Source organism: Physeter macrocephalus, chromosome 9 (genome assembly GCF_002837175.3).
Source record: "Physeter macrocephalus isolate SW-GA chromosome 9, ASM283717v5, whole genome shotgun sequence".
NCBI classification, from domain to species: domain Eukaryota; kingdom Metazoa; phylum Chordata; class Mammalia; order Artiodactyla; family Physeteridae; genus Physeter; species Physeter macrocephalus.
In genome coordinates this window covers 106,911,472-106,933,262 of record NC_041222.1, presented here as the reverse complement: position 1 = coordinate 106,933,262, position 21,791 = coordinate 106,911,472, and the positions used below count along the sequence as shown (strand labels likewise).

General features: G+C 51.8%; 1 protein-coding gene across 4 annotated transcripts in view; it reads left to right on the top strand.

Moving 5' to 3' along the window:
* Positions 1-21,791, top strand: part of PALLD (palladin, cytoskeletal associated protein) — a 388,874-nt gene that overhangs the window by 286,879 nt on the left and 80,204 nt on the right. Inside the window, exon 1 of one of the 4 annotated variants that reach the window (XM_028494274.2) lies at positions 9,130-9,221. The exons of the other annotated variants lie outside the window; for them this stretch is intronic. The gene's annotated coding sequence lies outside the window, so the exon portion shown is untranslated. Of the gene's footprint in view, positions 1-9,129; positions 9,222-21,791 lie in introns of those variants that run through there. 4 annotated transcript variants of the gene reach the window in all.

Here is a 21,791-nt window from a genome sequence, read left to right as displayed (position 1 = left end):
TACTGCAGTATTCACTTTATCGCTGAGGTCTGGAACTGAACCCACAGTACCTCTGAGGTTTGTCTGTGTGTATATATACATATATAGGTATACGTACACATACCTGTGTATGTAAAATACATACGTGTATTATGTTGCCTATATTAAAAGTATACACAAAGATACAAATATTTAAAGGATAAGATAAACATAAGGAGAGGTTTTAGTATTTTCTGGTCGCTTCTCAGTGGATTGTCACTGAAGACCCTGGCTCTCTGCAATACCCCAGCACCCCGCCCCCAGCACCCCCTGGAAGAGTTGCTACAGAAGTCCTACCTACAGCCAGGCCAGAGTGGGGTGACCTTGGGCCTGACCCCAGGACCATCCCACTGAAGCAGCCTTAGGGAATCACGCCATCCAACCCCTCCACTGAGCAGACAAGGAGACCAGGAAATTAAGGGACTTTTTTCCCTAAAGACCTCATTTCCAAGAGGACCTAGGACTGGATGAGATCTCTTGTTACATTTAAAGCCTGGTGTAGGTAAATTCTGCGCGCGCACGTGTGCAGACACACACACGAGGTGACGGGTGTGTTAATTAGCCTGATATGGTCATCACATTACACAGTTACATCACATTGTGCCCCTTAAGCAAGTAAAATTTTTTATTTGTCAATTATACTTTAATAAAGCTGGAAAAGATAAGATAAATCCGTCTAAAAACTAAAGTCTGAATAGGTACATGGTGACAAGAGACCAAGCTTGGAATTGTTTTACTGAATAGAGGTGGTGTTTTGGTAGCGCAAGTGCTCTCTTAACACCACGAACAAGTTGAAATTGAAAAGGGACTCTTGAGAGATTTAAGAAGTGAAAAGCAGAACATTCTGCAGATGCGGTGGACCGACCCAGGGTGGGTAGGGCTTCCAGGCATGGCATCGGGGGCCACGCAGGGGTCTGGAGCACACCCGCCACCCTCAACCTGGCCCTCCCTCCTTCTCTAGACAAGACCCGAGGAGGTCCAGCTTCTAAATGCATCACGCTTTCAGTTAAGCCTTTTAAGGGTGTCCCAATGAACTGACGATTGTGCCTCACCTACGCGCCAGTAACTCACTCTCAGTGGGAGAAGCGTTCACGTGAATGAGCGGCTGCAAAGCACCAGGTGTTAACAGCTGACTCTGTCCGCCCGCTCAGATGGTAAGGAGCCTGAGAACGTAGGACCTGTTTTCTTCTTTTAAAAACGTGTGACGCCTACCACCTTAGGTTCACACGCAGCCCTGAAAGGAGGCGGGGGGGCAGACGTGCTTTACAACCAACGAAAGTGTGCAGGGCGCAGACCATCGACAGTTAGGGCTGCACGGGGACTTCCGTGGGCCCCAGACTCTTCTGCCTTCATGGGTCCCTTTCTCCATTAACAAAAATTAGAATTCTATTCTATAACAGCATTGGCATAAAGATGGATGGAATCCAGGCTGGATTCATTATTATATAGTCATCACGGCGACATTCATTTATGTTCATTTTTTTTCTTCCGAGTTTAAAATTATCTGAAATTTAGAACATTTTCTGCGGGCCGCCCCAAGTGTGTGGGCCTGAGCCCCGGCACCCACTGTCGGACGAGCTGGCCCTGCCCGAGGTTACGGACGATGGCCGTCCCGACCACAGCTGCCCTCCTTGTAAGCCAGAACTTCCACTTCTGTTTTTCTAGATGCTTCTCTCCGAGCAACAGGGGGGCTTGAGGGCTGGGTGACCCCTTTCTCCCTAAGCACCACCTCCCGGCCCGGCCAGCGCGCCCCGCTGGGCTGCTCACTGGGCCGTGGCACGCCGACCCCGAGGCCGGGCGCTGAATCCCCAGTCACTCCCCCTGCGATGCGCCTCCGAGCTCTGCGGTGGAGCCGATCCGAGAGGAGCACCTCTGTCCGGCCAGTCCACCCACTGCTGGGACAGAGGCTTTGCAGAGCGTCACAAGGGCACAGTGGCACCAAAGTTAGGCCAGGCTTCTGCCTGCCGCGCACGAGGGAGGGAAGGCGGAATCTAGCGCTGCCGCCTCTCGGCTCAGGACCCGAGAGCGACAGTGGCTGAGGTGTGTCTAGACCCGTCGCTAATACGTCCATCTCCCGCGAGGCTTTTTTAAATTGAGGTAGTGCTCTGCAGAGGCTTGGTCTGAAGGAGGTAGGGCTGAAGTTAGTCTTGATGGTGGATGCTGTCTGTCTGCTTTTCTTGAACTGAAAACTTTACTTTCCAAATCTCACTTTGTCACCTTTGCTCCGAAATTACAACTTTTTTGTTTGTTTGTTTTTAGGTGTTTACTTACACTCATTTAATCTTTGCATCAATCATGCAAGGAAGATAATAGTGTCTTCATTTTGTAGATGAGAAAACTGAGGCTTTTCTTTTTTTTTAGTCTTTTTAAAAAAAATTGTTATTTTATATTGGAGTCTGGTTGATTAACAACATGGTGTTAGTTTCAGGCACACAGCAAAGTGATTCAGTTATACATATACATGTATCTATTCTTTTTCAAAATCTTTTCCCATTTAGGTTATTAGAGAATATTGAGCAGAGTTCCCTGTGCTGTACAGTAGGTCCTGGTTGGTCACCTGTTTTACACAGAGCACTGTGTACAACTTTAAAACGGGTGCCGTAAACTCCGATTTCCCTCAGCACAGTCTTCTCTCTTTGGACGCTTCATGTGCCACATTTCATCACAATTCATTGCATGTTATATAAAAAACCAAAAGTCCATCTGAAAACACTGCTGGGCCACTCGGTTCTTTGAACTGTTCTTTGAAGATACGATATCATCCCATTTTGTGACCACATTACCTCAAAATCAGTTAACTCTTTCTAAGGTTACTATCAGCAAAGAGAAAAATATGATACACTGATATACGAACAGTGACCTCAATTCTTTGGAACAATGGGAATATTCCTTATACCTAATGGAATCTTAGGGAAAAGTCTTGATTTTTTTTTTCTCTTGAAATCTAGTACTTCACTGTATCAGGGGCCCATAACAGGCAGTATCAATATTAAGTCAATTGTTTTAACGATCAAGCACATAAACTATATACAGATAAATTAATTTCTTAAATTACCGATGTTACCAAATATTTGCTCTATGTGTCTTAGGGTATACAGTCAGGGGATTTTCCAATATAAAATGCGTCTGTTAAATTTCTATTCTTAGAGAAGATCTACTTGGAATATTTGACTTCCCCTTATCGCTCTCTCTCTTCAGTCCCTTTCAGTACCAGAGTCTAGGTTTGCACATTTTTTGTGTCAAAGATCTATGCTATAAAATAATCTCAACGATCCTCTTAGAAGTTGGAAATCTCTGCTAGAAAGCCTTTCCCCGCAACACCCAAGCAAATTCCTGTGTACTTCCCAAAGGAAGAAAATTAAGCACTTCAGATAACAGAATCCCATTAATTTGAGCTAGAAGATTAGCTTATTAATTCAAGGGAATGGATGGATACTCCAGTTGAGGAAGTGACGGATTCGGTAGAGGGAGGGTTTCAGGGGTGGGAAACAGCCCTCTTTTCCTCGCTGTACAGGTGGGCTGCACCCTGTTGGGCTCCTTGGTCTCCATGGCACCACCCACAGCAGATCCGTCACCAGGTTGTTTGACCTCCTGTATTTCTGGGAGCAACAGTCGAATGATGGCTGGTCCGCAGGTTTTCGAAGCATCCAAAGGAATCTGCACAAAAAGCAACACAAGATTCCTTGTTAGGGTGTCACCAGAGGTTACAGTATTAAGAGAAATCTCACCCATAACTTCATGAACTGCCACTGCGATTAATATAAAATGTGACATTATGGCCTATGTGTCTGTTATCAGTGACTATATTTATAGGACTCAGCTGAAGGTTTTTCTTACGCAGGACGGAGTCAAACTAACAAGCCAACTCATAGCAGTATTTCATCATTCACTCGGGAGAGTCACAGAAAAAGGCAAATGCCTACTTTTCACTCTGCCTTTTCAGTAATCCATGTGGAATCTGTGGGTGATTCCATCAGAGCCAGCATAACTCATTTGATTTGGAAGAGGATACTCAGTAATGAGTCAGATTCTTCTGTGGGTGAAGCAGGACATGTTTAGAGCTGCCTGAACTATTTCAAGTCAAGCAGACGTTGTGCACAGTGCAGCTTGGCAAGAACAAGGATTCACTGATGGAGATCTTGGTGTCCCGAGGTTGTTAAGGGACTTTCCATAGGTATGTACTTTTCACTCCAAAGTTAAGAATCCCTTGGGCTTCCCGGGTGGCGCAGTGGTTGAGAGTCCGCCTGCCGATGCAGGGGACACGGGTTCGTGCCCCGGTCCGGGAGGATCCCACGTGCCGCGGAGCGGCTGGGCCCGTGAGCCATGGCCGCCGAGCCTGCGCGTCCGGAGCCTGTGCTCCGCAACGGGAGAGGCCACAACAGTGAGAGGCCCGCGTACCGCAAAAAAAAAAAAAAAAAAGAATCCCTGGAGTTTGGGTTCTGGAGTCAACAGTTTATGCTGTTGCTTCTCCCCTGACCTGCTCTGTGTCCTTGGGCAGGTTACTGACGTCTCTGTGGTCACTGTCCTCCATGAAGGGTGCGTGATGGTAACAGCCATACCTCCCATGGGTTGTACAGGCACATAAAATGGGAGAGTGTGTGTGAAATGACCAGCATCATGTCAGATTATTACTTTTTACTCTGCTCCTAAGTACTGTGTTTTGTAAAAAAAAAAAAAAAAAAAATTAAAAAAAAATAAATTCCTTAGATACTGTAAGGCTATAAACATGCACATTAAAGGGGCAAGAAGACCAAGGCCACCCACCATGTACTGAGCACTGTGTCCCGGTTGCCCAGGCAGCATCTCATTTATCTTCTTTTGGGCAGGCCAAGGGAAACGCCTCTCCTCCACAGATGAGAACACAGGAGCTCCGCGAGTTCAAGGTTATGGCAGCAGCCTTGGATGGACCCGGGCCGTCTTGTCTCCAGAGCCCAGCCCTTTCAGGCACCCTTCCTCAGGCCCCCGCTGGTCTGAATCTGTAATTCCCCTGGAGTCCTTTGCAGGTTCAAGGCCTAGTTTGCTCTGGCAAACTCAGTCTGTTCTTTTGTCTACAACCTCACGATCTTTCTTTAACCTCCATGGCTGCGGCCCTTTTGGGAACCATGTTCCCTCTCACTTAGTATTTTACGTCCACTGGGCTGTAGTCACTTTTACACAAGTACAAACAATCCCATTTGTTTTCCCCTTGGCCTTTCTCCCTGCCCCTAATAAAAAGTTATGTACAAACCAAAGAGCCAGAAAGTTATCTTGGCCAGTGGGATACACACTCTGTTTTTATGTTGAAAGTATGAATTGTCCTTGGAGGTTTGCCCTTTCCTTCTACCCCAGCAGTCCACATTCATGGTCAGCTAGTGCACGGGGCTTAGCCTCCTGAGAAGACCCATGTTTTTAAAGATTTCGCACTTTCGTTAAAATAATTTGGTAGTTGTTGATACGGAAACAGATATGTTTCTTTAAAAATGCTGCAGTTAATTACAAAGAGTGCAAATTCAAAGTGGTCCAGGACTTCTCGAAGGTGCGCTTTTTAAACGTCAATAGAATGAAAGGTGATCTGAAGCATTCTCCGCTCAGAAACATTTTCTGAAAAATAATATTAGTTGGAACCAGTGTCGGGTAAAATCAGTAACTGCTCTACTATTTTCCTAGTCTGTTCTTGTTTGCTGAATGGGTTTGGGATTCCTTGCAAAAGTAATCTCAACAACTGAAGAAATGGGCCACTGAGACAAGATCTCGTACCTTTTAAAAATACAGCAAGAGCTAAATCAACAGGTTTTTAAAAATACTATCAAAGCACCAGAAGTGAGTGGAAATAGACCCTTATGCTGAATTGCTATCGGAACATCTGTTATATTCACCATCGATCACTTGGCGGAAATACGTGCCAGCCCATTGGCTAAGAATCTTCTGAGAAAATCTCAGAAGTTTTGGTACTTTTCATTAAAATATTATTTTAAGGAAAATGCCTGAAGGTATACTAAAGTTCTTTTACTGCTACCGGTAAATAAAAGGAAGGAAAATGTAGATCTTGGCTTTACCTGTTAGAAAAGCGTGGTTGGGCGCTGGGACTCGTGGTGGTAGTTTTTCTAGTGGACGCTTGGTGAGGAGGCGTGGATATGATCCCCTCATCGTATCAACTTTATAAAATATCATCACCGACGCTGAGCATGTTTGAGGTAGGGGCCGTGTGCTACCTGCCAGCCCTCAGATCTCTGTGGCTGGCTTCCCTGCCAGGATCTTGTTCGTTCAGTGAATACCATTTGTTTTGAGCTGTCTTTTGCTGCTGTTTTAGTTTTTAACCAGCCTGAGCTTCATTCTTCTCCTGAGAATGTGAGAAGGAGAAACAAGGAATGATTTGAAGGATTAACTTCACCCATTCCACGCTCCTCCCCAAACGGACAGTTGAGCAAATTACTTCATCTCAGATTAAATTTGCACGTTTGAAGCCATAGGTGTTTGAGCCCAAGTGTGCAGTCACATGCTCTACCACTGAGCTACACCCCCCGAGCCCAAGTGTGCAAAAGTGACCCTGGAGACAGGAACCTTAGAGGAGATTCTGCCAGACGCTCCCGGGGGCCAGTGGGAGTCCCACAGTGTAGCCCCCGGGGGTAGGAGTGGAGGCAGGTGTGTTCTCCACCCCTTCCTGTTGCCCTAAAGCCACAGAGCTCTAAGTTTTCGCTCAGGGAGAGAGAGGAGAAAATCTAAGGAGAAGGTAGCTGCTCAGGATCTTCAGAGTACACAGGGGTGCACGTTCTTTCTCAAGCTTGGCAGGATTCCTATCAGGACTGATAACAGTGGTCACAAATCTTGGACTTGCCAAAGTGATAGCTAAGACGTACCCACGCCTCCCCCAGCCTCCCCCGCTGCACGCCTAAAATCTTTAAAAGTTGAAAGCATTAAAAGACTTAGTGTTTTGCACCAGTTCTGAAATCCTCCCGGATCTGACCTGTGAGAAGTAGAAACTGCTTCACGTTTCTGGGCTCCTATAGTAGCAGTAAGGCAGTGATGGCAGATCTCTGGGTCATCCTTCCTTGCTGCCCCTGGAGAGGAGAGGAATTGGATGTTTCCTGGTAGTTCACCAACCCTGTGGGTCTAGTTCCTCCTACACACTCTCCCAAGCTTGTGGTGCTGGTAACTCAGCCTTATCCATTTCATTCTTGCTGCGCTTACGTTGAGAACGGACTCCTAAATCATAAAATCACAACACTTAAGAACTGTAGCTTTAAAATTCATCAGATTAATCCCATTGCTATGAAAATTTTTTAAAACTACAGACTTCCACAGTTAATGGCACAGACCACTAAGTCCTAACTCCCACTTCAGAATGTCAAGTGCAGCCTTCTGAAAAGCTGCAGTGTACCACTGATGTCATTCTTGCAGCCGTAATGGCCATTTGCCCGGGAGTGAGCACACCAACAATTGAAAGAAAAGCAAAGTTAAACAGTGACGTACTGAGCTTTTTACCCCTGTTCCTTGGCAGAAATTGAAAAGAGACTAATGCCTTGTAGTAAACCTGGAAAGATGACTACGGTATATTGTAGGTTAAAAAAGAAGTAGTTTACAGGATCACAGGGAAATGATGATCTAATCTGTGTGTTGAATATGTGTTGAAATGCACAAACAGAAAGGTCTGGAAGAGGATACTGCAGGCTGTTAACAATGTTTATCTCTGAGGGAGAATCACAGGGAACCATCCTCTTTGGGTTTACTGTTTGAGTATTTTACAGACATCATTTTTAATCTAAAAATCATTAACACTATTTCTGGGAGAGAGAGAGACGTGGAGTCTCTGTCTCAGGGCTGTGAACCCAGAAACCCTATTGTTCGACATCAATACTGAAGACAGGGATAGAATTACTAGACCAGTTACCGTGGCCACTGGCGTTCAAACCTAGATGGCATCTACTGGAGTTTCTTGGTGACCATTTTACAGAAAGGGCTGGACACAACCATGGGTGTTCAGTATATGCGATCTGTTAGCATTCATCCATTCATGTTCGTGACAGTTCGTGGTGTGTAGAGGAGATACGGACTTGATGGTCAAGGAGCACGCGGTGTAGGAGGAACAGGCCAGAAATAACTGCTAACCCAACTGTAGGGGATGTGCGGAGCCAGGGCCGTCCTGAGCTGGGTCAGTGAAAGGAGAAGTCCCCGACCTGGACTTAGGGTTAAGCCCACAGGAAGTCACACACTTTACATAAGAAATTAATTGTGGAATTAACAGTTCTATAGAAACTTTCGCGTCGTAGTTTAAAGCGAGTGACTCAGGGCCTCTAGAAGTTGACGACGGAAGATCACAGGATAGGCACCGTTGCTAAGGCAGAGCGCCTTTTGCTTCTTAGCCTCGGGGCCCCGCAATGCAGTTACTCATGGATAAGCGGAACAGAGTAAACCCTTAATGGAGATCTAGAAATGATCCTCTCTCTTCCTTAAAAAAGAAAGAAGCATTCCACACGATCAGTATGCTTTGGGGTTTAAGAGCTGCACAGTGTTTCTGATGGTACCTGACGGCGCGCAGGAGCTGGGCTGCGACCCACCGGCCCAGCCCGACGCCCGCAGCCCCTTCTTCCCGGGCCGCCCCCGCCTCCGCCGGGTTTCACTCCATCCCGCAGGAATGCTGGCCTGGAGCAGAGGTCCTGGACTTTCCTTCCTAGTCCAGAAACGAGAAAACTCAAAACCTGGGGCAAATCGCCCGACATGCAGCCAACATCCCTACTGGCCTAGAAAAAAAGTTAAACTCCTTCCCGTTATCCATCCCTCCTGGAAGTTCCGGGGAAGCCCGTTCCTCGTCCAGGTGCTGCCCGGGGCGGGGGCTGCTCCCCGGGAGGTGGGGACGGGCGCGCGGCCAACCTGCCGGGCAGCCCGCTTCTCCCCTGCCCCGTCCTCTCCCCCTTCCCCTCGCCCCTCCCCTCCCGTCCCTTCTCCCCTCCCCCTTCTCCCCTCCCCCTTCTCCCCTCCCCCTTCTCCCCTCCCCCTTCTCCCCTCCTCTCGCCCGCCCCGCCCCGCCCCGCCCCGCCCCGCCCCTCGGCCCAGGCCGCCCCGCCCCCGCCCCGCCCTCGGGGCCCCGTGGACTCTTATTGCCCCGGCGCGCGGGCGGGGCGTCAGGCCTCCAGAGTCGCCGAGGCGTCCAGTCCGGCGCGCGGTCCACGGCGGGTCCTCCCGGCACGCTGGGGGTCCCGGAGCGGCGGGGCACGGCCGGACGGCAGGTAGGGCGGCGTGGGGGTGGGGTAGGGGAGGAAAAGGGGGCCGGCGGGCAGCAGCCCCGCGTTCCCGCCCCGCCGCGGCCCCTGGCGGAGCCCTCCCGGCCCTGCGGTCGGAGAGCGGCGCAGAGCGCTTGGCTCCAGAGGGGCTCGGGCGCCTCGGGCCGTGCGGGGCCCGGAGAGGCTAGGCTGCCCGGACCGCGGCCGGCAGAGCTGGCGGGGAGGGGGGGCGGTGACCTCCTCCTGCCGCGGGCGGGGTGGGGTGAGGGGCTCCGTCCCTCCCGAGCCCCGCGCCCTCCTCTCGGCGGGGCGCGGGGCGCGGAGTGCGGCGGCCGGGGGCTCCCTGCGCGCGGAGCTCCTCCGACCCCGGTCCCCGGGAGCCGAGGCCGCCCGAGCTGCGTGTGCCCTGCGGCCCCAGGGAGGGGCCGAGCGGACAGACCCTCGCCTGGGAGGCGGGAAGGCTCGGTTCCTGGGTGACCTGCCCTCGGGATGCCGCCCCCAACGCCCCGCCTAGCCACCCCCCCTCCCCCCGGCTCAGCAGCGGTCCCGGCAGCCTCGGAAACTGCCCCGCTCTGCCCCGGAGGACGTTTTCTTGGTTGGTGTTATGAGGGGCCCCGTCGCAGTGCTGCCTCTGTCTGAGGAAGAACTGGCCGGGTCACCGGGGAGTGGGGTCGGGGGTGTTTCTGAGCTCACGGTGCAGAGGTAGCCGCTTCGTGCGGTCTTCCTCCATCCCCAACGGAAGAGGACTCCTTTTCTTTCCAGAGCTGGGCGACTTTGACTTAGTGATGAGAGGTTTGAATGAATTTTGTTTTTTCCCTGGTCTGTTCACGTGGGTTTGCGTTGTTGCGGGTGAGAGTAGGGGTCCCCGTGCCTCGGAGCGATTGGAAGAGTCCGGAGTTCGACCTGAGGCGAGAGGAAGTCACGTGGTTAGTCCATCCTTAACAGTGGGTGTATCACAAGTAGGCAAGAGGTATATAATCAATATATAATCAACACATTTTCCAACTAATCTCTAAGCTATGTTTTTTATTTCTTCTATTTATTTTGTATAAAATAAGACTTCTCTGACACTTATTCTAGTTTTTGTGTTTTGAATAAGGACCGGGCTGGGTTGCCAGGTGTCTACACCACATCCGTTACTAAGAAACTAGGCGCATACAGCGCATAATCGAGCACGCCAGCACCCTAACCGTCCTTTTGGCTGTGTGAACACTTGGTGCTCTGGGTGAAGGGTTCGGGGTAGGTGGTCGACAGTCACACAGCTTTCTTTTCTGTGGCTGTGAAACCCGTGAATCATAACATTCTGACAGCTGGTGCGGTCCAGTAGCCTGCATGCTTGAAACGGTGTAATACCTGCACACCCGGTGTCTTCCCAGTGAGGACACAGACCTGGAAAACGAGAGGTCGGTGTCCTGGTTATAGGAGCCCTGGGGTGCTTCATTATAGGCCTGTGGGCTCTGGGTTTTCGTTGACTTTGAAAACTGTTTAGTAGGAGTTGAATGCCACCTACTGCATTGCCTTGCAGTTGATCTTTAAAAAACTTCACTGTGTTGTTTTCTCAAGAGCTGTAATCTTTATACTATTTTTGAACATGGTTGCTTTTTTTCCCCAAACTATTTTCCCTAGACTGTAGTAAGTCTTGTACTCTACTATCTTTGAAATCACTCATTATTACTGAAGTATAAAGTATTTCCTGGAACTTATCAAGGAGTCCATACTGCTCAAGGTGCTGGAGTCATTATTTCAAAAGGAAGTTGTTAATTTGGTCACACAGCTGTTGATCGTCCAAACCACTGTTGCTTTTCTTCCCCCACTTTCCGGATTTTTTTTCACAGTCACTGGGAACAGTAAAAATATGTTTTAGACATTGCTTTCTCTTCTGCGTACATCTCCCTGTAAACAATTTCATGTCAACGTGTGATGTGCTTTTTCAGCAGTTGTTTCAGAAGATCCAGATAAACATCAGGTGATGGAAGTTGACTGTGCTTCTTAAAATGCCTGTACTATTTCTTATTTGGCAAAATGACTCTCTTCTTCAAGTAAATGGGGGAGGTAGACACCAAAAAAATACGCGACGAGCACTGCACTCTCCTGTGAACGTGCTCTTGCGTTCGCACACGGTCGCTCACTCCGCAAATATTCTTCTGAGACACAGGGTGGTAGGAGGTCGAGTGAGGTCCTCGGGCCATCCCCTGTCCGCCTCTTGGGTTGCTCTACAAAAGCGAGGTTGCACTTGCTCACGGGGTTGGTTTTGCTGGGAAGCTCTGTATCAGATTGTGTCCGAAGGATGAAGAATTAGCAATGCTGGATGAGAAGGGCTTCCTCCAAGGAGACTGTATGACTGGTGAGAGCCAGCCCAGCCTTGTAGGAAAGACGGGGAGGTACAGTGGAGGGAAGGAGGGCCTGAGGGGTCAGGAAGGAGAAACGCCCCCTGAAGCCGGCCCAGCCCCACTGACCCCTAAAGGCGCCTTTCGCCCTGGGCAGTCGTCTTTGCTGCTTGCTGCTCGTGTGCTTTAGGGACACCCATGGTGGGTGACGCGCGTAGCTCCCGTTAGGTGAGCCTCTCTTACTTGTGTGTTTGGATCACAAGGACCGGAAGGCAGGCTGAGAATTCGGGTGGTTGGTTCATGCAGCTCCGAGTCCTCGCACGGAGTGCAGGGCGACCAGCTGCCAGAGCTTCCCCCTGCGGGAAGCAACGGTGCTGATTTCCAGCTTGGCCTGGGCTTTTGGAAGGCGGAAAGGCTTCCTTGATGGAAAAGATTTCCTCCTAAGGGAGAAGCTGCCATTTGCAGGCAAAATGTGTCAGCCAGAAGAATGAGCATTTTTTGGATTTTTGGCAAAACTTTGCAATTTTTTTTCCATATAGAAATGTTAGAAATAGACTCATAAGAAAACAGACAAGGGGCTTCCCTGGTGGCGCAGTGGTTAAGAATCCATCTGCCAATGCAGGGGACACGGGTTCGAGCCCTGGTCCGGGAAGATCCCACATGCCGCGGAGCAACTAGGCCCGTGAGCCACGACTACTGAGCCTGCTCTCTAGAGCCCGCGAGCCACAACTCCTGAGCCCGTTCACCACAACCACTGAAGCCTGCACGCCTAGAGCCCGTGCTCCACAACAAGAGAGGCCACCGCAATGAGAAGCCTGCGCACCGCAATGAAGAGTAGCCCCCGCTCGCCACAACTAGAGAAAGCCTGCGTACAGCAACGAAGACCCAATGCGCCATAAATTAATTAATCAATTATGTTTTAAAAAACCAGACAAAACCAAGTAAGAAGAATAGACCCGCCAGTCTGAGCAGCGGGCAGGGAGGGAGGGAGGAACCTTGGTTCAGCAGCTGTCACTCCCCAGAGCCTGCAGGGTGTGCAGCCTTCTCTACCACGTTTCCCGGTATCAGAGAACGGGGACCGGGGCCCATCCACGTTGGAAGGAAGTAGCCCTGGACCACCGCGCATGAGACTCCCAGGCATCATCCCCCTCTTCATGACGCGTGTGCTGCCTCTGTGAACCTGCCAGACCCGCTGAGGGTCAGCACCCTCCGCTGCCACCTGGGCGGGAGTTTGAATGTGCGTTTGTAAATCCTTCGCTGGGAGCTCTGAACACACCCTTGCATTGAAACCATGTCCGTTTGTGGTTGGGTTCCCGGACAGGTCAGAGTCATAGTACCATCGAATGGAGCCATTATATGTAACGTGGTTTTGTGGGAAAATGCACTCAGAGCTCCAACTTGATTTTTTTTTTTTTAAACGACTTTTAATCCCAGCAACAATGGCAAGAAGGACCCCACCTTGTCTTTTTCCATGTAAACCCTAGAGGGAAAATAAAGGTACACAGAGATACGTTTCTTTTCCTACTGCCCCCGTGCTAACAGAGACCCCCTGGCCTGGAAGCAGAGAGCTGGGGGGTGGGGACAGCAGTAGCTGCCACCAGAGGGGGAAGGACACGGGTGACGGGGCTGGGGTGAGGCCCGTTGTCCATCGACCAGGCCGGGGAACCTGCTCTGCCGGCCCCGTGACGTGGGCTGCCTGCTGGTTGACGTGACTTCCTTCCTGAACGTCACCTTTACTCTAGAGCCTGAGCGTCATCCCCGCAAGCTGTCCGTTCAGTGTTTTTCAAGTCGGGGTTGGTTTTAAAGGAATCTTGAATAATAGCAAGAAAGCAGACTTCCAGGCATGTTGTTTTTCTTTTTGACGCCAGTGCACTGAATTCCCAAACAAATGCCTCCCGGGGACTGGGGAGACTTCAGGTCAGCTTAGATGGTGATGTATACTTATGATATCCTGAATAACGATATGATAAACACCATAGAGCAGTTAGTTGCCTCCTACCAGAAAAGGTGCTAAAATGTTTAACACACTTTACGTCGCTTAATTCTCACCACAGTCCCATGTAGTAAGTACCATCGGCACCCCCATCTTAAAAAGGATGCAAGTGAGATTTCGGGAGGGGAAGAATTCGCCCAGAGCCACACGGCTCTGAAATGGCAGGGCTGGACAGCTGTTGTTGAACAAGCCCCGCGGCCTGGCCGCTGGCTGCACTCTGGGAATAAAGTAGGGACCCAGATGGACAAATAGGCAAAAACCCCTGCCCTCGTGCCGCTAGTCCTGTAGTGATGGGAGACAAACCGTAAAGAAACAAACGAAACATCCAGGGCTTCCGAAGGTCCTGCGCTGCGGGGAACAGAGCCGGGAAGGAGGAGCAGGAGTGAGGCTGCGGTGAGTCCCGCGGGAAGGAGCGCAGGCGGAGGAGCGGCCCTGCGGGCCAGGGGAGGCTGGGAGCGCTGGGGCCTCCGTCCTCCAGCCGTGCCCTCGTGTTTCGTGTTTCGTAGCGGCCGCTGTGGAGTGCGGACCGCCTTCGTGGGTCCCTGGAAATACGCCAGCGGGAGCCTGGAGACGCATCCGGGAACGTGGACGGAGGGCATCACCTTGCCCGTCAGAGGTCAGGAGAGACGGAAGGACAGGCTGGGGTCGGCACGGCAGAGGCTCTTCTGCGGTTCTGGAAAGAAGGCGGGGTCCGCGGGGTCACCGTGGCGGGCGGGGCGTTTGAGGAGAGGAGGTGCGACACTGCCCGGCTGGCGGAATGTGCCCTCGGGGTCTGCCTGAGGTCGGGCTCTGAGGACCTTCCTGTATCCTGGACCCCAGAGCCCCGCCATCGCCTTCGCCTCCCGAGGAGAGAGCCGCCCGCTAGTCTTCTCTGTGTCCTTACGTGGAGGAACACCCTGCGCTTGGTAGGCGGCGGCCAGTGTTTGCCGAACGACTGCGACCCGTCTCCTGCACGCCAGTGTCACCGGAGATGTCACCAAACGTCTTCTCTCCACCCTGAGCAGCGCAGCAGTCGCTCCCTCCGCCCAGGAGCTCTGGCACCTAGAGTCCCTAAATCAGCGGCCCCTTCTATGGCTAGTTGCTTCCCCAGCCCACCTCGTCTCTGCCGTGTTGAGCCCGCGTCTCAGACTGCGAGACAACCCTTAACTGTGTGCTCTTCTGTGTCGCCCTCCGCAGCGACCTAAATCAGACCTCGCTGCTCCGCGCGCTGCCTTGGTTGAGGACAACAGGGGCGCCTTCCGCTTCTGTTTCTCTCTCCCGGCTGCTCGGCGTCCTCCTGGGGCAGGCGGAGGTGCCCGGCCGGGAGATGGTTAGAATCAGGCAGGAGGTGGACGTCGGTCTCAGCTAAGCTGGTGGCAGGGGAGCTGATGGAAGGGGTTGGATTCACCCTTCCCTGGGGTTAGAAGGTGGACTTCACCGCCCCTGGCGTTGGTGGTCTTCAGGGGTGAGCCAGGGGATTGCGTCCAGGCTCCTGCCGAGCAGCCCTGAGGGAAAAGCAGGTCGGGCGTTGGACCAGAGAGGGGTGAGCGGGAGGCAATGGACGCCCATGTGTGATGTTCTGAGAGGGCAGCGTGGGGACAGAGCCGAGGGAGTGATCACCACGGTGAAAGCCCTGGGAGGGGGTGGCCCTGCCCCACGGGAGAGCAGACGGGGAGGAAGCTTGACTCTCTGTATCTGAAGGTGACGTCAAGATCTGTCACTTGACTGAGTTAAGGTCTGAAAAACCTGCCCACTGCAAGAGTGTTGAAGTAAAGCATGTCCCAGTAAAACCACAGATGAACTAATCCATAGCTGGAGTTGGAAAAATGTGTGGTTCTCCTTGTCTTCCTAACTATAAAGGGATGTGTTTGTATAAAGTGCCGTGTGGATCTGTAGAAAGATCTATTTGAGGCACTTATTAAGAGAGAAAACGAAAACAGATGCCCTCCGTGTCACGAGGTTGTGTCCCACAGCAGAAGGTTTGAGGACGCACTGTCCGCACCAGCACCTGTAAGCCTGTCCCGGCAGGTGAGGGCAGGTTGCCCAGGACGGGACGAGGAGCTGGACGTTGCCTCTCCAAAGCGGGGCTTTTATTTGCGAGAGAGAGTGGTACCTAAGCCTGCCGATCTCTCTGAAAGGCAGAGACATCGTCCGGGGATGAGACGGAAGTTGTCCAGGTCCAGGCATCCTGGGCCCCTCTTCGTGCGCAGCCAGCGGGAGTTGTCAGTTTGCAGACGTGCAGAACCGCACTGTTTCCCCTCAGAACCGCTGAGTAGCCACGGTGGACGCTCGGTAACCTCCACCGCCGGCCAGACTCTCCTCTACCAGGTCGGCATCCTTGCTCCGAGGTACAAACAATGGAAAAGTTACTTGGAATTATTTTTATATTTCGAGATTTAGAAAAGCCCGAGTGTTTCCCCTTCACAGGCATATCAAGGTCGAGAGTGTGAGACCCGGGCCAGTTATGAGGCCAAGCTCTCGTTTGTTTAACAGTTCGGGGCTTTTGCCGGTCCAGGGCCTTTGCAGGACAGGTGTCCTGACCCCTCCGCTGGACAGATTGAAAGTATAAAGCGTGCACTTGGTTGTGACTTCCCGAAGGTTCAGTTACAGGAGGACCGGGGCCTTCAGGCTCTGGCTGGTTTCTCTTTCCAGCCTTTGGGGCCTCCCCTCCGAGTGCAGGGGGATTGTGACACTTGGAAATGTGCACCCAGGGCAACTGTAGGGTTTTCCAGCAGCTTCTGCACAGATGGCAAATCTGGCAAAGTCAAATGGAGAACGCTGATTACGCAGGTTCAGGAGAAAAGCTTTTAAGGGTAAATGCTAATGTTTAGAATCCTGAAGCCCAGTTTACTTGGGGAGGTGATCCCAGTGGAGGCATCTGGTTGGGTTGCCTTGGCCGCCTTGCGTGGACGGCCCAGCCCTGGGGGGTGGCCGCCGTGTCCCGGGTGCTCTGGCTGCTCCCCCCGGTGTGTCTCTGCTGCTGTAGCTCCCAGGCTCTGCCCCTCTGCTCAGAGCGCAGTCTACCTACATGTTTATTTTCTCTCTGATCCTTTTGATTTTGTCTACCTACTAAGCCAAACACCAATCGGAAAATAAAAGAGAAAGATACTCACACTGGACGCCTAAATGTTTGCTTAGTGTTCTCATGGTGGCAGCAGTTTCATTTTACTGCAGCCTTCTACTTAAATCTGTAATTAGGGTATATTTCAAAATCACACTGATCGTGAAGTGTCATAGCTTATGTAGTACAGCAATTATTGGTTCACTGCGTTTTGTGTAAGCCGAATAATGGCGTGCAGTCGCAGAGTCATACAGCTACATTATCAACATTCAGCCACTTGAACGGGAAGGAATATAGTGAAGACTGACTGAACATCTCGAAACAAAGTTTGGTCGTACGGTGGGGTCTGCTCTGACCCTTGGGTTCGAGTCTCTTTTACAAAATGGCTTTTGGGTCCTGTTCTGACTTTGAGATAACTAGTTCATCCTTTCATCACTGTAATTAGATCTGGTTTCAAATGCAATATCTCTTCTGCAATTTTCATTTAAAAAAAAAATAACACCACTCACTTTTGTTGCCAGCAGGCTTCAGCTGAAATTATGAGTGAGGAAAATCGTGAGGGCACTGCAGCTCCCAGCAAACAGATTAAAGGCTGCAGTGTTTGAAACCACAGGGTCGGGCTGGACCTCTGGGTTTTCTGACGAGGCCAACACACACCTGGTGTTGGCCGGGGCCACCCGGAAAGCTGCGTGTGGTATAGATCTCTTGAGATGATGATGTAACAGTCTAGATGCATCTGTGACTTGCCCGCCTGTCTTTCTCAGCCGCCTTCCTTTATTTTCTGAAGCAGCCGAGGAAATGGCCGTCATCCCAAGCCTGTCTTCTGATGCAGTGGTGGTCCTGGCTCGGGCTGTGCATGGCCAGCTGTCCCTTCCCAGGCCACCCGCGTTGCCCCCGGGTTTCTGTTGTCCTCCCATAAAGTGAGAGACCGGATGGGACGAGCTGAGTTGTCCCCGTACCGTGTGAGGAGGGAGTTGAAGGGCGTCCCGTGCAGCCCTGCCTTTCCTCCGCCTCAGCTTTGCCTGCTCTCACGGAGGGTTGGGCTGAAACACTCAGGAAGCTGGTGACTCTGTGGGATATGGTCCCCTGGTCTTGGAGAAGTACGAAGATGGATCTCAGACAGGAAGTGCCACACTCTCGTTCAAATTACAAGCCTGTGCGTCATCCGCAAAACTATATTAGAAATACAAGCTTCACAAAAATCCCAAGCGCCCGTGACCTCCAAAAATGATGGTAGAGGTGGTTAAAAAATGTGTAGTTGTGTTAGTTGTGCATATATATCCTAGTATACGGAGACCAGGGAAACGTATGGTGTCATCTGACCTAAGTCCAGCTTCTAAGCTTGGCTGCTGTGGCTTTGCCAGAAGGGAATTCTGACTGCAGCAAGGTTTACCACCGCGGGCCACGTAGTAAAAGTAAGAGACTGACTGCCAAACCTTTTGGAATGTTTTATGCTAATTTACATTTCAGGAGATAATACCCTTCGGATATAGTGTAATCTGGGAAACAGGATAATTAATGAGTTGCTGTAACCTCTAAGCTGGGTCACAGGACAAAGTTTACAGAAATCACCAGTTCCACGTGGTCTAGGGGTTGATCTCTGTTGAGCTCAAGTAAGAGAAAAGTTCACATAGTTTAAGAAGAGCATTTTAGGTTTACGTGTGATTTTCAGTCATCTCCTGTCTTAGACCGCAGGATGACCAGGTTTGGTGTGGCCCTTGTGTACTGTAGGAGTCCACCGGTCAGATTTAGAGCCACCGTTCCAGGTAGTGGTGATGCGGAGCTGGAAAGCCATCCCCCTGGTACGTGCACTGGTTTCCAACGGTGATTAGTAAGCACCTCTGCTATTTTAACAACCGCGGAGGTCCCTCCCGTGACTCAGGGGCCTTCCATATTAGGCTTGGGGAGACACAGCTGAGCTGGAAGCCGGGGACTCGTCGGATGCGGAGGCTTCTGTGGGGCTGCAGCGTGGAGATCAGATGATGTCACCGGGGAGCAAGCCCAGGCCGCGGGGCCGGCAGCAGCTCCCCGGGCCGGAAGCGCCAGAAGCGCGATGCGGACGGAGATCCAGACTTCCCGCCAAATCTGCGCGCTTTGCCAATCCTGGTTCCCCTCCTCTTGCCTCAGGAGGTCCTCGCAGCATCTCCCGAGGGCGTCTGTGCAGGTGGGGAGGGCAGGCCCTGCCCTGCTGGGTCTCAGCAGAGGCCGGTGCAGCAGAAACCCAGCCTTTGTCGGTGCTTTTACCCTGAGTCATCGTCCACGGGGAAGTCGTGTATCCAGAGGTCAGAGAGCTCTTGTGTTTCCTTCCGTTTTGTTCCGTCTTAGGCCACAATTCCTGCAGAAAACCATGACTAGATCACCTTCAGAAATTAGCGCTCATGATCGGATATGCCTGGTAGTAAAGGTTGCTTGCTCTTGGCTGGTCTCTCTCCATACTCAAGTCCACATGAATTGCTTAATCCATTTATTCAACAAATAGTTAATGACACTGAATTTTCAAAGTGTTTTACATACATTCTCTATTGAATTGTAGAAGAGTTCTGTGAGACCATCGTCTGTCCTTTTAAAAATTATAAAATCTCCTTTTTCCAGAAGGAAGAAAACGCGCCTTGCGGAGGTGGGGCGTCCCCAGGCTGGCGGGCTCTTCCCGCTCTGGGTTCATCTCCCCTAAAACAGCGTGCTCTCACCACACAGAACCCTGCGGTGGCCGAGGCCTTCTGTGCCCCACAGAGTTGTCCGGTTAGCTAAGATTTCTTAGAATCGACGAGGGGAAAACAGTTGTGCTGCGGGAATGGAGCTTTAACGGCCCACGGCCTGTCCTCCGTGACGGCTGGGGGAGGACATACTGGGAAACCTTTCCTGACACTTTAAAAAGCGAGCAAACAAATTAGTGTCGCTCCTTCACTCAGCAAACACTCACTGACTCACAGAACACTTAGGTGTCCCCGAATGAGTGGGGTCGTAGAATGGCAGCAGAGGGGGCTGGTGAGGCCGAGGTTGAAGTAGGCGGTGCGGAGACCCCAGGGAGGGGTGACCAGCCCTCCTGGGAGCAGGGGAAGGTTCGGGAGACAGCGAGCGGGGCCGGGCAGTAGGGAGGTTTGATCAAGTGAACCTGGGTGGAGAAGGCCACTGGGCCACACGTCCAAAGGCCCAGGGGTGGACGGAGGGCCACGTGTCTGCAGGACGGTGGGCGTCCAGCTTCGTGGCCAGAGAGGGGCCCGCGGGGAGGGGGTGAGGAAGCCCTGGCTGGACTGTCACATGCAGAGAGTCACGGAGAATATGCAAGTAGCTCTTTGTCTGCATGGATACATTCACAGGTTGTGCAGTGTTTCCCGGATATCTGTATAATCTGTGGAATCTCTCTAGACGCTTTAAAAAGGAATTTGGGGACCTACTTGTCACTTCTTCCTCACCCCTTTGTTCTTTTTTCAGTAGCAGTATCTGATTTTGATTACCCATAAGAGAGGTTGTCAGGAGTTTAAAAACCTCTAAAATCATAATTTTTTTAAAAAAAAAGAAAGATTTATTCAAGTAAAGAACTTGCCTAGTCAGGACTTCGAAAGCGTCGGCCAGAAGCAGAGCCGTGGTCTTGGGGGTAATGTGACGTGTACCGCCGAGGACTTGAGGTGGCCCTGCCCACCCTGACAGCGCTGATGGGTTCAACGAGCCCCCTTCAGAGCTGCTTAGGGACTGCGGTGAATGGGCAGGCCTGCTCTGCCTGTCACTGGAGGTGGCGCCGTGTTGCTCTAGGACGCTGTCTCTGCTTCTCTTTCTTCTCTCCTTTCCGTCATTGCATAACTGTCTCCTCTGCCCTGAATTCAACATGCTCTGACTTCAACTCTGAAAACACACCGTGGACCAGGTGTATCACAGCTGACCGGTGAACAGCCTCCAAGCTGACGGTGCGTCCGGCAGGTCTGGCTCTCTCTCCTGTGGCCTGTCTTCTTCCCTGTCCAGCGGAGTTCACGGTCCTGTCACGAACATGTAAACGTGAACCTGTTCCTGTGTTCCCTTCTACCCCCACCGCACACCGTACTACCGTCCTTCTCAGATGCAAGATCTAGGGCAGGAAATACGTTGGCAGTGCCCTGGGGGTCCACAGCCTACAGTCAGAGTGAAGGTTCAGGTTCACGTCGTCTGGTTTCTCGTGTTTGCTTTCAGAACTTGGGTAACTGAGAGCTGAATTTGTCCGTTTGACGTGTGTCACTTAAGTGGCAGTGAGTCCCTGGGGGTTATCAGAAGGCATCAGTGTCAGTACCTTTCACCACGTGATCAATAGAGTTTCCTTTGTAAGAGGGAGAACGAGGTGAAGTTACCTTGCCGTCGTCTTACGTGCTTTTAAACACCAGTTCCTGCGCGAGAGTCGGTGCTGGGCAGAAGGGGTGACCCCTGGGGCCGCCCGTGTGGTCCTGGCATCCCGCCCCGTCCTGCGCGGTGGTGCCCTGTAGCAGAGAGAAGGCTTCGTGTAGTAATTAGGGTGACTGACTAGCATTGAAACTCATGTAAAGCGCCGTCTCCCCGGAGTCAGGCCGTGGCCCTCCCGTGGCAGATGTGCGCCCAGGGATTACAGGGCGTTCTGAAAAGCCGTGCCCCCAGACCACCAGCGGCAGCACCACCGGGGAAATTGCTAGAAACAGAAATTTCGGGCCCCGTCCCGGACCTGCTGCATCAGAAACTCTGAGGGTGGGTCCCCGCGGTCTGTGCTTTTTCAGGCTCTGGATGACTGTGATGCTCGCTAAAGTTTGAGGCCCACACCTGCGAGGGAGGGTTTTGCCCCTTAAATAAGTGAGATGTGCAGCTGATGATGTAGAAGTGCCAGGAAATCGTTTCTTACCCGCTTCTGGAAATGAGCAGCACTTTCATTTCTGGCTGGCAGTATTGCCACGGGGAGAGACGGCCTTACTGCACGGGGAGAGACTGTTACTGCACGGGGAGAAACAATGTTACTGCACGGGGAGAGACAGTGTTACTGCACGGGGAGAGACGGCGTTACTGCACGGGGAGAAACAATGTTACTGCACGGGGAGAGACGGCGTTACTGCACGGGGAGAGACGGCCTTACTGCACGGGGAGAGACGGCCTTACTGCACGGGGAGAGACGGCCTTACTGCACGGGGAGAGACGGCCTTACTGCACGGGGAGAGACTGTTACTGCACGGGGAGAAACAATGTTACTGCACGGGGAGAGACGGCGTTACTGCACGGGGAGAGACGGC